The sequence below is a fragment of the Ursus americanus genome, chromosome 7, assembly GCF_024610735.1.
Source record: "Ursus americanus isolate L20-20 chromosome 7, mUrsAme1.1.p, whole genome shotgun sequence".
NCBI classification, from domain to species: Eukaryota; Metazoa; Chordata; class Mammalia; order Carnivora; family Ursidae; genus Ursus; species Ursus americanus.
Window position 1 is genome coordinate 74,434,269 of NC_142133.1, and position 14,559 is coordinate 74,448,827.

At 48.4% G+C, this 14,559-nt stretch overlaps 1 long non-coding RNA gene across 1 annotated transcript; it reads left to right on the forward strand.

Moving 5' to 3' along the window:
• The first annotated feature begins 215 nt into the window (after window positions 1-215).
• LOC123798621 (uncharacterized) lies at window positions 216-13,822 on the forward strand. Its single transcript, XR_006781380.2, has 3 exons — window positions 216-1,245; window positions 12,762-12,908; window positions 13,251-13,822. It is a non-coding gene; the product is annotated as an uncharacterized LOC123798621 (long non-coding RNA).
• Window positions 13,823-14,559: the final 737 nt, after the last annotated feature.

The window sequence follows — 14,559 nt, forward strand, 5'->3', positions numbered from 1 at the left end:
CTCTGTCCTTGTGGTCTGTGCCCTTTGCATTCCTTTACTATCATTTTAGTGGGATTCCAGGAGGGAGTGGAGATAATGTGTGTGTCCACGGGGCATGCACAGGAAAGAGAGGGCAGGAGTCCAGACAACCAGGCTGGGACGTGTGGGAACCTGGGGCAGTCAGGCAGATCAGAATCCACCCCGCTGGCCAGAGCTCGCTGACCTCCATTGACCAGTCCGGACTAGCTCAAAGAAGGGCAAGGCAGAGACTGCCAAAGCACCGCTGAAACACTTGAATCCTCTGTCACCTACACCTGGGGGTAGGAATTCATTTCGTTTATTCCACGTGCATGTATTGGCCCTTCCTCCAGGCAAGTACAGGCCAGCCAACTCCAGAATCCCCACTCCTGACCCCTTTGATTTGCTCTATATCACGAGAGATCTGAGAAGCAACTTTACCTGTTACCTTGTCCCTCTTTTGAGATGTCACAGTAGCTTCTTTCCTCGAGCTGCTCTGAGACCACTGGCCAGAGCCCTTGTGTCCTGCCTATGTTAACAGAGGTTTGATATTAAAGCCGATGTGGGGGGCGGGGTGGGACTACTAGCTAATCTAGGTTTTCTGGTGGTGAACTTTAGATGAACAATGCCCCTTTGATCTTCGGAAGCAGGCCACAGGGTCCTGCCTATTTGGGGCTTAGAATGGGCTGTCAGGTCAGTTGGAGGCCCTATGGAGCCCAGTTTCCTTAGCTGCAGGTTGGAATGATTTGCATTTCAAAGGCTTTAAACCAAGGCAAAAAAAAGCGCATTGGGGAAAGATTACTTCTAATTCCTAATGACTCAAAAGAGCTTGGTCATCGTTGGCCACCCAGCTGAAGCCTGTCCAAGGGTGAGTTTTAGGGTAAAACTAGAGAAGGTAAAATTAGAGAAGGTAAAATGCAGCCAAGCACGGGGAAGATGTGAGACACCAGGAGGTTGAAATGAAGGGGAAAGGAAGCACGCCCAGCTAAGATCAGTTAGAAGTTCATGTTAATATTTTACAGCATTTTCATCAATTTCCTTTCATTTCTAATGTAAGAGCAGGAAGGACTTTTCATAATTTTCTGGCTGGACCCTTTGTTTCACGAATGGAGGAACTGAGGTCCAGAAGGCCAGATACCTTGTTTATGACCCAAACTGGTGCAACTGAGCCAGGATCAGAAGCTAGGCATCGAAGATCCTCGTCTTGGATTCTTCCCTCTGCGGCTCAACCATCTTGGGACACTGCAGGTAAAAGAACATCTGGCCAATTTGGGTTTGGAACCTATGATGATGAGGCACGGAGGAAGTGGGTTATGGGGAAGAGGTCGGGAATGTTTATCCCTTCAATGTCTCTTGCTTTTTTGTGTTTATTTTGGAAGTTTTAGAGTTTCCCCAGGGACTATGATAGGACTATGTATTAGGAGCCTTAGAACTGCATATCCTTTAACCTAACAGACGCATTTCCAAATTTATTCTCCAAAAATAATTTAGATGTGCACAAAATACTCACCAAAAAAATGACTCTCAGTTCTTTTTGGTCTTTCAAAGCCAAAAAAATTGGAAAGAAACATCCAACAGTAGGGGCAGAGTTGAGTAAATTTTGACACATCCATATAATGGCCAACCACATAGTTACTAAAGTGATTTTATAGAATATATTTAACAAAATAAAAAAAAAGTGTTTCACATATAAATGAAAAAAATATGTTATAGAAGAGAATGTAGCATGTGTGCTGTTTTTGAAAAAATGATACATGCATGAATACAAAAATAACTAGAAATACATGTCAAAATGTAATGGTAGGGATCTTGGGTAATAGGATTATTGTCTTTCTATATTTTTCTATATTTTCACATTATCTTAAAGGAATGTATATTGCTTTTCAAAAAAATAAAAAAATTTAAAACCCTCTCAGAGTGACAACAAATTGCCACAGAATATCAACTAGACAATTTTTGACTCACTCTACTTGTATAAAAGTGTGGTTCTTCTAAGTAACAACTCCTAAACACCTCGTAATAGTTATTCCTCCTACTAATCTTGCTCCATCAGACATTTTGCATGTGCTGGCCCTACACTGAGATTTTTAAAAAATCATTGTACTGAATTATTGTGTTTTTTAAGAATCAAAGTATAATCCCTATCAGATAATAAATAAAAACATTGTAAAGCTTTGAAACAGAAACAAACAAATCATTAGGGATCTTGGCTTGCAAATTTTAAACAAAGATGCCTATAACTGTCCCCATTGAATGACTTCAAAGCAAAGCCTGCAGTATCAATCTTGACGACCTTTCGATGGTTTTACCTCATAGGCTTCAAACCAAACAGTAATAGGAATTTAGAAGAGGCAACTCTGCCAGTGAGATCTGAAGCCAGCCGTTGCCCAAACAAAACCTAGCTGGTGCATTTGCAGGGTGAGCCTGTCATCCAAACCAGGATACTTTTGAAAGACAACAGTCAGAAACTAAGACTGTCTGGTGCAAAATGGGACTTCTGGTCGACCTACGAATTTGGCTTCTTTTTAGACATTTCTGTTTGAGTGGCTATGCAGTGTGAGAGAGTGTTGGAATGAGGGTCTTGGATGTGCCCTTGCAGGCCAGCCACCAGTTTGCCTGATGGGGAAGCCAAGGTGCCGCATGGGGAGGAAATAACCCCAAGCCACACTGAATTGGTGCCAGAGGCAGCCCCTAATAATGATTCGAGGCTAAATGCCCTTTGCTGATAGTTTTCTGTGAAAGAAACAAAATCCTTTTACCAAAGACCACTCAGAGGGCACTAAGGATCTCAGAGGAGAGGAGGCAGCACAGAGAAGCTGGAGAGACCACCAGAAAGACCTGGCTTTAAATCCCAGCTTTATTTCTCCGGATTTATGACTTTGGGGGTAGTCCGGAACCACTCTGAGCCTCATTTTCTTCATCTTACGATCGGAAGAGTAAGAACTACCTCACAAGGTTGTATTGCTATGTCTTGGGTACTCAGTAAATGGCAACCATCACTGTTACTCAGTTCGTGCATTGACTTTGCTTTTTAATTGTGGTAAAATACATATAACATAAAACGTGAATGGAATTCACCATTTTAGCCATTTTTGTGTATACAGCACAGTGGCATTAAGTTCATTCACACTGTTGGGCAACCATCACCACCCTCCACCTCCAAAACCCTTCATTATTGCAAATAGAAGCTCCATATCCATTAAACATGAACTCCCCATTTCCACCCCCTCCCCTCAGTCCCTGGCAACCAACATTTTACTTTTACTTTGAATTTGACTACCCTAGGAACCTCGTCTAAGTAGAATCATACAATATGTATTCTTCTGTGCCTGGTTTATTTCGCTTAGCAGGTTGTCTTCAAGGTTGGTCCAAGTGGTAGCGTGTGTGAACATCTCTTAACTTTTTAAGGCTGACTGATAGTCCATCGTATGTACTTACCATATTTTCTTTATTTACTCACCCTTGATGGATATTTGGGTTTTTTTCTACCTTTTGGCCATCATGAAGGATACCGCTATGAACGTGGGTACGCTAAGTATTTGTTTAAATCCCTGCGTTCAATTCTTTTGTGGATATACTCAGAAGTGGAGTTGCTGGACCATATGGTTGTGCATTGCTGTTGAGTGATGCTTGTTTTATCATCTTGGACAGGATATTAAACCTTTTTGAGCCTCATTGGAAATAATAACTGTCTCAGGCCCTACCATAAGCGTTAAGTCACTATATGCATAATAATGATAAATAATAATGTTAGTAAAAAAAAAATTAGTTGGTTGCTCCAGGGCTGTGAACAGGATGGGGTGACCAAAAAGCATTTGTCCTCGAGAGGAGGCCTGAGCTGAGCTGCTCTTGCCCTTGCAAAATCTTAAGTTCCAGAGATTTCACCTCCCAGCCCGAAGTGCGCCTCACTTCCTTTCAGCAGACTGTGCTCCTGGAAAGTTGTGTTTGGTAATATTTTAAATGCTCATTATTCCAGGAACCCTGTGGTGGTTCCTTCTGTAAAAACAAGGCTTCGTTGGAGGAAATAACAAACTCTAAATTACTTGTAATAAATTAGAGCTTTGATGTAAAAAGTTCTGACCTATGTGGAGGACTTCACAGTTTACAAGAGGCTCTTGCCCCCGCCAGTCCCAGTCATCTGGTGGGTATGGGCTGGAGCCACGTAGGGAACCTTTCACACCAAGGAAGATGGGTTGAGTATGGCAGCTAAAAATAAGACTCTGGAGACCCAAAGCCCTCCTTCATATGCCTTCCCTGCTACCTGCTATGCAAGCCTAGCTAAGCTACTTCTCCCCAGGCCTCCATTCTCTTACCTGGAAAATGGGGGTGATCACCACCTCGTGCCACAGATGAAAGGATAAAATAGGACAGAAGAGCTTAGCCCATGGTAGGGATTCCAAGCAGGCTGTCCTGCTCAAGCAGGAATGTTGCATTCATATGAAATCTCAGAAACCATGTGCTAAAAGTAATTGTTTCCATGAGGGTGTCAGACCAGCAAAAATAAAATTACTTTTCCTGCAGAAACATCAGTAAAAAAAGTCTTCCACTACCGTATCTTTATAGCTCCCAAGCAATCCCTGTGTCCCATTCCAGCGGCTCTGGAGAGCCAGCGACTTCCTTTTACTCTCTCCGCTGAGGACCATCAGTCCTTTGTCACCCGTTCTTTATATCAAGAAAGTACAGACTTCTACAAGCAACAAGAAACTGTGATGGGCATAATGTAAATTGTGCTCCCCGAGCAATGGCTTAATAGATCATCTCTAAAATCGAAGTCGGAAGTGGTTTCCTCTAGTGGGGGCTGTTCCTGCCCAGATCAGTGGAAGGGCCACTGTCCTGTCATCTTTTTAGCACTTTATGGAACCTGCACATTCTTTAGATTCCCCCAGCCCTCTAGATAGACAGCGCAGGGACCATTGTCCCGATTTACAGTCCAAAACCTGACTTCCAGAGTGGTGAGGTCAGTTGCCCCAGGAGACCCAGCTGATAGGTGGATAAGGTGGTGTCTTCTCTCTCCACAGCAGATCTGTGCACCCCAGAGCTGGGGGGGCTGGGGGTGTCCCTGGGCGGCCCCTCTTTCCTGCCCCTGTCTAGGGCCACCCTTGCAGCCTCCAGTGGGGGAACCCCCATGCCCTGTCCAACTTCAGTCAGTGACAGGCTGCGGGCAGAGGGGCCCCTCAGGGGGCCTGAGGCTGAGAGCTGGAGACAGGGGCTTTTCCAGGGAAGACCCCCGTTTGTGGAACCAAGCAGGTCCTGAGTTCATGAATAAATAATAATTGTCATTCTTGATGTTTCCGAGGCATTTGTGCCGCCCCCCCCTCTTCCCCAGGAGACAGCCAGCAGCCTATAGGCCTGCATGGAATTCCTTGGTGTAGGAAATAGCCCGGAGTACAAAGCCCCCTTATCTCTGGCGAGGCAGCTGAGGTTCTGTGGGCTCCTGCTCCCTCCTCTGGGCTTGGCTGGCCCCACCCTCCAGGGCCCACCATCTGGGTGCAGAAGTCTGACGGATGAGGGCCACTAGACCAGCTGGTTGCCCACCTCGGCACACATGTCCCCTAAGTATGATGAATGAAGACAGGGAGCCCTCTAAGCTCGATGTATCCACCTGTGAAATGAGGATGACAGAAGTACTCAACTCAGTTCTACTCTGTGTGCTGAGTGAGAGCAGTCAGCGAAACAGCCTGGTAATATGGGACCGTCCAGTGGGTTGGCAGCCCGCACTATTCTGGCTCTGGCCAGGAGGGGTGAGGGGAGGAGGGCTCCATCTTCTGGGCGTACCCAAGGAGACCTCCTGTCTGGGACTGGCCTTGAAGGAGAGGAAGTATGGGACCCTCTGGAAGAGGGGACGAGGAGCTGGAGGGGCCCACAAGGGGCAAAGGCAGAGCAGAGAGGGGCCAGGAGGAAGGGAGGGGGGGCAGAGCTGGCTGCGGGCTGGCTGCCAGGCCCTCTCCCTGGCTCTGTGCTCAGAGCCCAGAGGACAGGTGCTCCCTGCGGCTCCTCCTGTCCTCCCGAGCTCAGTTCGCAGCGTGAGAGTGGAAGGGCACACTCGGCCTGTCGGCCTCAAACTTGCTGCCGCCTAGAGACCAGCACCGTGAGTCCGAGCCACACTTCTCCTGCGCCATGTACACGCGCATCTCCGGGGACTCTTGTAAACACGCACACTCGGACTGTAGGCCTGGGCGGGGCGGGGGCTCTGCCCGTCCAGCCGTCCCGGGGATGTCGTGTCGAGGCTCCTCGTCGGGCTTGGTGGTTGAGTAGCTGGCGGAGGAGGCCCCCAGTTCCTGGGAGCCACGGTCGGTGGGTGGAAATGAGTCTTCGTTGTCTGCCCCCCCCCCCCCGTGTGTGTGCATGTGTGTGTGTGTGTCCCTGCCCCCCCCGTGTGTGTGCATGTGTGTGTGTGTGTGTCCCTGCTTTCTAGTGAACATCTGTCTCTCTGCTCCTCTCCTGTTGCTCTCTCTTTTTCTCGGATTCCCACCCTCTGACTCCGTTCTTGTGTGTCCGGGGCTCCGTCTCTGGCTGCGTGGCTCTGCGGGTCTCTCACCGGGGTCCCCCCCTGACTGTGGGGTCCTCAGGTCTTGAATGCCGTCTGTCCCCGAGGCTGCCTGTTGGAAAGCTCTTCTGGGCTTTGGCGGGCGAGGGGGGCTGTCACGTGGCAGAGAGGGGAGCCAAGTGCTAACAACTGGCTGACAGCTGGTCACAGCTGGTGACAACTTGGGCAGGCCCGGGCGTGGGAAAACACAATTCAGGCAGCAGCAGATGGAAGGGGACCACACTCAGAAGGCACCGACAGACCGCCAGGCAGCGCACAGAGGGCAGAGCCTAAGCCCCTCCTGCCCGCCAGGGCCACACGACCATCCTGCCTTCCCCACTCCCGACCTGCCCCGCAGCTCCTGCCCAGAGTGGGCCGTCCTGCTTGGGGTCTCATGCAGCCGCTCCCTGCTCCTGCCCAAGCAGAGTGTGGATTTTATTCGGCGGGCTCGCGGAGGGGAAGAAGCAAACATCTGCGTACATCGTGAGTGCGCTTCCTTGGAGGCTCTGCGCATGTGCGTGGTTGAGCGGGGGGGGGGGGGGGGGGGGGGGGGACACACGACACTCTGGAGGAGGTATGCTGAGAAAGGGGGTGATGGTGTCACGTGGGTGACATTTCTAGAAACCTAATGCCCATCGTGAAGATTAAGCGGGTAAAACACGGTGCCCGGAAAACGGTAGCTAGTGTAAAATACACGTGCCGGTCACCGTCGTTATTATTGCCGCTTTAAACACTGAAATTTTATTCTAGCATTTTAAATAGAAATGATTCTAGAACATGCTATAGACACTGTATATTGGTTTTACTTGCTTTAATAAAAAATTTTATTGAAAAATATTAAAATGCTACAAATGGCCTTGCTTTCTTAATTCAGGGATGCTGAGCTAATTAAACCACGAGCGTGTCCTGCTGCTGGGAGAGACAGGCACTCAGGGGTCCCACCACCCGACCCTGAAGCTCTTGGCCTCCTCTCCTACTCATGGCTGTCAGCCGGGACTGCTTGTGGCTTCCCCCAGGAATCCCTCCTGGGTTGCTGCTGCCGCTAACAGCTCAGCAAGCAGAGAACCAGGGTTGCCAGAACTGGGGGTGAAGTAAGAATGGGCTCCGTGAGGCCTAAGAGGCTTTTTGAACAGTAGAGGGTGTGGTAATTGTGTGTCCACTTGGTGGTCATGAGTCAGTTGTTCAGAAGATCTTTATTTCTTATTTACCTACTTTTGGTTAATATTGTGTGGGTGTGCTCTGTGTGTGTGTGAGAGAGGAGAGTGAGAGAGAAAGAGAGAGAGAGAGAGTCACAACTGGCCACTTCCTCAGTAGCTAAGAGCGTAAGGCCGTCTACACTGGCACGATGTTGGAGTTCAGTTCACAGCGGAGGGCTGTCCTCCCTGGGCACCTGACCCACACCCTTTAGAGGAAAGTCCAAGCAGCCTGTCGTGGCCCACCTGTTCCACCTCTGAAGCCTCCAGCCCTGCCCTGGACCCCCACACCCCACCGCACTGGTCTCACATTTCCCCAAACATTCCTGGCCCTTCCCTCACGCACGGGCCTTTGCGTGCATTGTTCATCCACCTAGAATGTTCTTCCCCTGTCCCCCGTGATTATCTTCAGAGAGGCCTTTGCTCACCATTCAGATCCCTCCTCTCGGGACCATTCACCACGTTCGCTCTGTGTGTTTCCTTCAGTAGTGTTCATTACAACTTAGAATAGTTGTGTACCCCCTTTGCTTATAACTTGTCCCATCCACTCCCAACCACACTGGGAGCCCTGCATGGGCCACGGCCACGTCTGATTTGCTCACTGTCTTATCTCCAGCACAGCCCTCTGTCCCGTTACACATTCAGCGAATATTCAACGAAGGAATAAACACCTTTGCAGACCTCAGAAGTCCCGGCCTCCCTGAGCACAGAGGCTCTCCAAAATGACTGAAAAGAGTCAAGCGTCCTTAAAGAAGGACCAGGCTGCCACCATTTACTGAGTTCTCGGTGCAGCTTGCTAAGGATGAGGCAGATGAGACAAGAGGTCTGTGGTCTACTGGGGAAAGGTCCCAGGTGCGATGGCTCCCCCAAATGTTACTCCGAAACTTAGCAGCGCAAAGCAACCACCGATTATGCTCACTGATTCTGTGGGTCGGGAGTTGAGACAAGGACAACTTGTCTCTGCTCCATGATGTCTCAGCTGGGACACCCAAAATCTGGGGTCTGGGATCATCTAAAGGTTTGTTCCCTTACGTGTCTGGTGGTTGATGATGGCTATTGGGGAGAGGAGGGCGGGCCCTGAGTCCCTTTTGACGGGCTTCTCCATGTGGACTCCCCTGTGGGCTAGTTTGGGCTCCCTCACGGCATGGTGCCTGGTTTCAAAGACAGGCATCCCCAGGGGTCCTAGTAGACACCACATTGCCCGTTATGAACCAGCTTCCAAAATCACGAGGCATCGTTCTGCCGTATACTGCTCAACAGAGGCAGTCACAGCACCCCAGCCACGTTCAAGGAGAAATAAATTCTATCTTGACTGGGAGTGGCAAGGTTCTAGAAGGCTACAGGGGACTGAAAACATGGCTGTCGCCATTTTGGGTAAGTACAATTGGCCATAGGAAGATAATAAGCAATAATATAGGATGAGAAGAGGTCTTACTATCCTCTGAGATTTCACATTGTGCCAGTGGTCTTGAGCCACGATAATATTCATAGCAGGACTATCGGAGGAAATAAGTGAAACTGGTTTTAAGCCGACCATCTACTTGCATAACAGGCCCCAGATAGGTCTTTCAAGCACAGTGTCTCGCTCAATGAGATAACGTCGGCTGAGTCCGTCACAGCTTACAAAAAGATTTTTACATATGATATTTTAAAATCCTCATCACAGAGGTGCCTGGGTGGCACAGCGGTTAAGCGTCTGCCTTCGGCTCAGGGTGTGATCCCGGCGTTATGGGATCGAGCCCTACATCGGGCTCCTCCGCTATGAGCCTGCTTCTTCCTCTCCCACTCCCCCTGCTTGTGTTCCCTCTGTCGCTGGCTGTCTCTAATAAATAAATAAAATCTTTAATAAATAAATAAATAAATAGATAGATAAATAAAATCCTCATCACAAACCTCCCAGGCCTGAAGTGCCAGCTTTACACAGGAGAAAGCTGAGCATCAGGGCAAGCGAGGGGGCTCGGCCCCAATTCCCAAAGCCCGGAGACCGTGGCGTCTGCTGTAGGTGCCCAAGGTTCTGTGTCGTGGCCCCCTCGCCCCACCACAGCTCTGATGACAGACAGACCCAGATAGGATTTCAGATTCTTTAGACCAGGGGAAAGATGTTGACAATTGAATATCATTTTGCACTTTGCAGCTGGTGTGAAAACAGACGTTTGGCTCTGGGAGGAGGTTTCTGCGATTTCCTCCCACAGACACCCTGCTGTCCCCCAAGTGGCTTCTCCTGGGCCGTGGATAATGAGGCCATGGCAGCTCAATCTCCGAGCCAGATCATGAAGTCCTGTCCCGTCCAGAGAACCGGTTCCCCTTTCTCACGAAGCGTGGTTTCCAGAAAAGCGCACACTGGCTCCTGGGGCTCTGGTGAGCCCCTCGGAGTTAGCGCACCTCTGTGGCTCAGGGAAAAGAGGGAGGACAAGTCACTTCCCCACGTGAGCTTCAGTGTTTTGCTCTGAAACGGGAACAATATGAGCCGCCCTGCCTTGCCCCCGTGTTATTGGGGGAGTGCAATGAGGAGGTGGAAGGCAGGGTGAGGCCTGAACCAACCAAGCCCTGGGCACATTGCTGCTGGCCAACAGAGGAACCCATCGGGGGAACCCACACTCTTCTCTTGGGGTCCAGATGCTGAATGGGACTCGACTGGGAAACCCACGTGTATTACTTTAGGGAAAGCTAGCAGCTACAACAAATCGGCCCCAAAATGCACCACGACTCCAATCAAGTAGGAGGGTTTTGTTTTGTTGTGTGTCTCACCCACGTCAAGTCGAAAACGGGCGTTCCTGGTGACTTGCCTCCAAGGGCCGATTCCACAGCCGGGCTCTTTCCCCGCCACCTTGAATACATGGCTTCCAAGAGGCTCCCGGGCATCGGGCCCTGGAAGGAGAACAAGAAGAGATCCCTGCTCTTAACCTCCTGGGCCCCGAGGCGACCCACATCCCTTCTGCACACGTTCCACGGCGGAGCACTGTCATGGGGCCCCATCTAGAGCCAGGGGGTCTGAGAAAGGCAGTTTCTGCCACGGCTGTAATTCTGAGTACCTTCTCTTTATGATGGGAAAGAGGAAGCTTTCTTTAAAGCTTTTGAACAATTTCTCTCTGCTTCTGTCACACACGCACACAGACAGACACCCAGGCACACACACTCATGCACACACTTTCTGCACCCTAATTGTCTGAGCCCCAGGCCCGGAGACCCCATGCACTCTGACCTTCCTGGCCTCCTCCCCCTGAGCCCGAAACACCTACCAGTTGCTCCCTAAGGAGTGGAGCGGGCCATGAGCCTGCTGGTACACTCTTCCTAGAAGCATGAGACAATTCAACTGTAAAAGGCCTGGCTAGGAGACTTGGGAGGACCTAGGGCCACACTACCCAGTGATCAGACCGAGTTTTTTGGCCCATGAAATTTTTCTGTGCATCTTGGTGGCACTCAAGTAACAACAGTAGGGATGGTCAACAGCGTCTGGGTTTGCTTCCTCCAGCATCCAGGCAGGGATCGGGGGTAGAGGCTTGGGGGGCCGGGGGCCCTGTGGCAGCCATCAAGGCCAGGCAATCCAGAAAGTCAGCAAAGCCACAGTCCTCACAAAGAAGCAGAGCTCCAGGAAGCTGGGAGCAGAATCTGGGGGCCAGCCCTGAGTAGATTGGGCAGAATAAGGTAGTGAGGACGGGCGCGGGGCAGCTGCAGGAGCTGAGGGCAACACCAGGTCTGTGCAGAGAAGTGTGCCTTCCCTCCGTGTCACCCTCCATCGGCGGCCCCTCCCGGTTGCCTCCTCCCTGGACAGGTAGCCATTTTTATATGTTTTCTATTATTCTTTCTATTTAAAAAAACCGCAGGTAAGCAAATTAGTACAAACACTCGCAGCACTCCGTCCCCCGATAAGTGAGAGCATCATGTGCCTTTTTCTTCATTGCGCTTTTCACTTAATCACACATTCTGGAGATGTCTCTGTTTCAGTGTTGATAGTTTTTGCTTCCTCTTTTGGTCTCATATTATTGCATTACCTGGATAGATCAGAGCTCATTCAATTAGTCCCCTACCGATAGAAATGGGCATCATTTCAAGGCTTTTGGTATTAAAAGTGTGATCTATCTTAATTTGGATATGTGACCTCTCTTCCAGAGTATGTACACTTTCTCAGCATTCAGAATTCGGTCATGTCACCTCTGAGATAGAGACACCTGCTCTCACCCCAGGACGGGTGCGACCCATGCATCCTTCTCCACCCCCCCACCTCCATTTGCAAGCGGAGGAGACCAAATGAAAATGTGTTAACCTGGACCCCCAAGTGTAATAAATCCCTCCTAAGGGCTATTGAGCTGTGGATTCTGGGCTCCAGCTGCCTGATTTCACTTCCGGTGGCTATATGATAATTTATAAGATCATCTCTGTAGGTTGATTCTGGCTTTGCTGTGGACAGAATTTTAAATGACAAGCTATGTTGTGGATAGAGCTTTAAAATGCATGTCACGTTATTTTTGTGGGATCTGGAGGTGGAGAGGATGTCAGCCCGTGTGCTCAGTCTGAGTTCTGACCCAGAACTCTGCAGGTTTCTACATAATTTTTTGTCACGGAAAATTTCAAAGGCAGACATCCCTCCATCCATAACCTGCTGCAACATCATCAACATTTTGCTCATCGCTGCTCATCTGTTTAGACTTTTAATTTTCAACTTGCTGGAGTGCTTGCAAGTAAGTTCTGAACACCATATAATTTTACGTAAATTATGTCGCACTTAAAATTTTTAAATTTAGAATTAGGTATTTTATTTACATGACCTAAAGTATAAGGTTTTCACCTACCTCGTTCCTTCCCAGACACAACCAGTCTTATCTGGCTCTTGTACATCCCACCCAGGATGCTTGATGCATTTTTCTACTTTGTCACCCAAACGGCAACATCTCGTAAGCACCGTTCTCAACCTTTCTTTTTTCCGTCAAATAACATAGCATAACATTTCCATATTGGTTCATAAAAAACTTCTGTGTTCTTTGTTATGACTGCATATTATTTCATTGCAGGAATATATCATAATTCATTTAATTCCTTCCTTTCAGGGCATTTCTCTGTTCTTGCCGTTTCGAACGCCACTGCACCATACAGCTTTGTCCACATCTTGCCTGGATTGGTATTTTTTAAGCTGCCTGTGTGCCAAGTCCACAATCATTGCCCTATTTCCTGCCACCTCAGAGTCTCCTTCTTCTGTGAGTTTTGGTTTCAGTGTTGTCTTGATTTTCCTTAAGAGTTTTGCCACCTATGTTTGTATCCTTACACAATACCTTGCTTTCTACTTACATGATTCGGAACGTAGGTAAACAGAGACACGCAGCATGTATTCCTTGGTGATTTGCTGCATTTCTTCAATATTAAGTTCTTGAGATTTATCCACGGTGTTTCACGCAGCTACCATTCACTCCTTTTCCTTTGTCGTACGAACATGTCACACAGTTAATTAGTCATCATTGACAGACTTTGGGTTGCTTCCGGTTTTGCTATTACAAACAGTGCTGCTATGATTACCCATTTTGGTGTCTTTACATGCACAGGTGGAAGTCTCTCTGGGGTGGTCGCTAAGAAGAACCATTGGAGTCTACGCAGATACTTCTCATGGGATGCCAGGTTACTTTCCAAAGTGGTTATACCAACTCATCCCTCCACCATCAGCACAGAAATATCCTGGCTGCTTCCACATCACCAACAATTAATAGTTTCAGACTTTTAAGTTTCTGCTGCAGGTGTGAAATGTATTTCATTATGATAGAAAATCGCGTTTTTCTAATTGGTGATTAAACTGAGCATCTTTTGATATGTTTATTGATTATAAAAGATTCTTGTTAGGTTAGGTGCCTCTTTAAGTCTTTTGCCGAATTTTCTATGGGGTTTATTTTATTGTGTAGATAATAATTAATGCTCTGTCTGTTACATGTATTTGAAATGAATTCTTCAAGTTTGTGGGCATTTCCCCCCCAGTTTGTGAGAATCTTTGCTTTCTCTTTATGGTGTCCTTAAAAACAGGAATTTTACATTTTATAATAGATTTATTTACCTTTTCCTGTTTTGTTTTGTTTTTTTTAAAGGAAATTCCAACCCTCCACAATTTTAACAACTGGAGGTTTTTTTTTTTTTTTTTAAGATTTTATTTATTTATTTGACAGAGATAGAGACAGCCAGCGAGAGAGGGAACACAAGCAGGGGGAGTGGGAGAGGAAGAAGCAGGCTCATAGTGGAGGAGCCTGATGTGGGACTCGATCCCAGAACGCCGGGATCACGCCCTGAGCCGAAGGCAGACGCTTAACCGCTGTGCCACCCAGGCGCCCCTCCTGTTTTTTTTTTTTTAAAGATTTTATTTATTTATTGAAGAGAGAGAAAGAGAGAGTGCAGAGGGAGAGGGAGAAGCAGGAAGCTCAGCAGGGAGCCCGACGTGGAGCTCTATCCCAGAACCCTGGGATTATTACCTGAGCCAAAGGCAAGCTCTTAACCGACCGGGCCACCCAGCCTCCCCTGCAGTGAAGTATAATTCTAAAATGAGGGTAGTTTCTACTTCTGAGGATGTTGTGAGGATTGAATCACATGATGGTGAAGCGTCTACCATAACGAACAGGTACATGGTAAGCGACTGGGGAATCAGCCAGTGAAGTCACCTTGAGAAGGGTGCTCTTGCTGTCTGCTCTGCTCCCATTGTGAGCGATATGACAGTCTCCTTCTTTCCAGCAAACCACAGAGTCAGGGGAGCGAGAGAAGAGATGTGAGAACACTGCAAAGTGCCAGTTGTATGACAGTTTGTATTTGTCCCCCAGGGGGGATCAAGCAGTTATGGTTGGGACTGCCCAGCCCTCTGATGAGTGATAACTGACT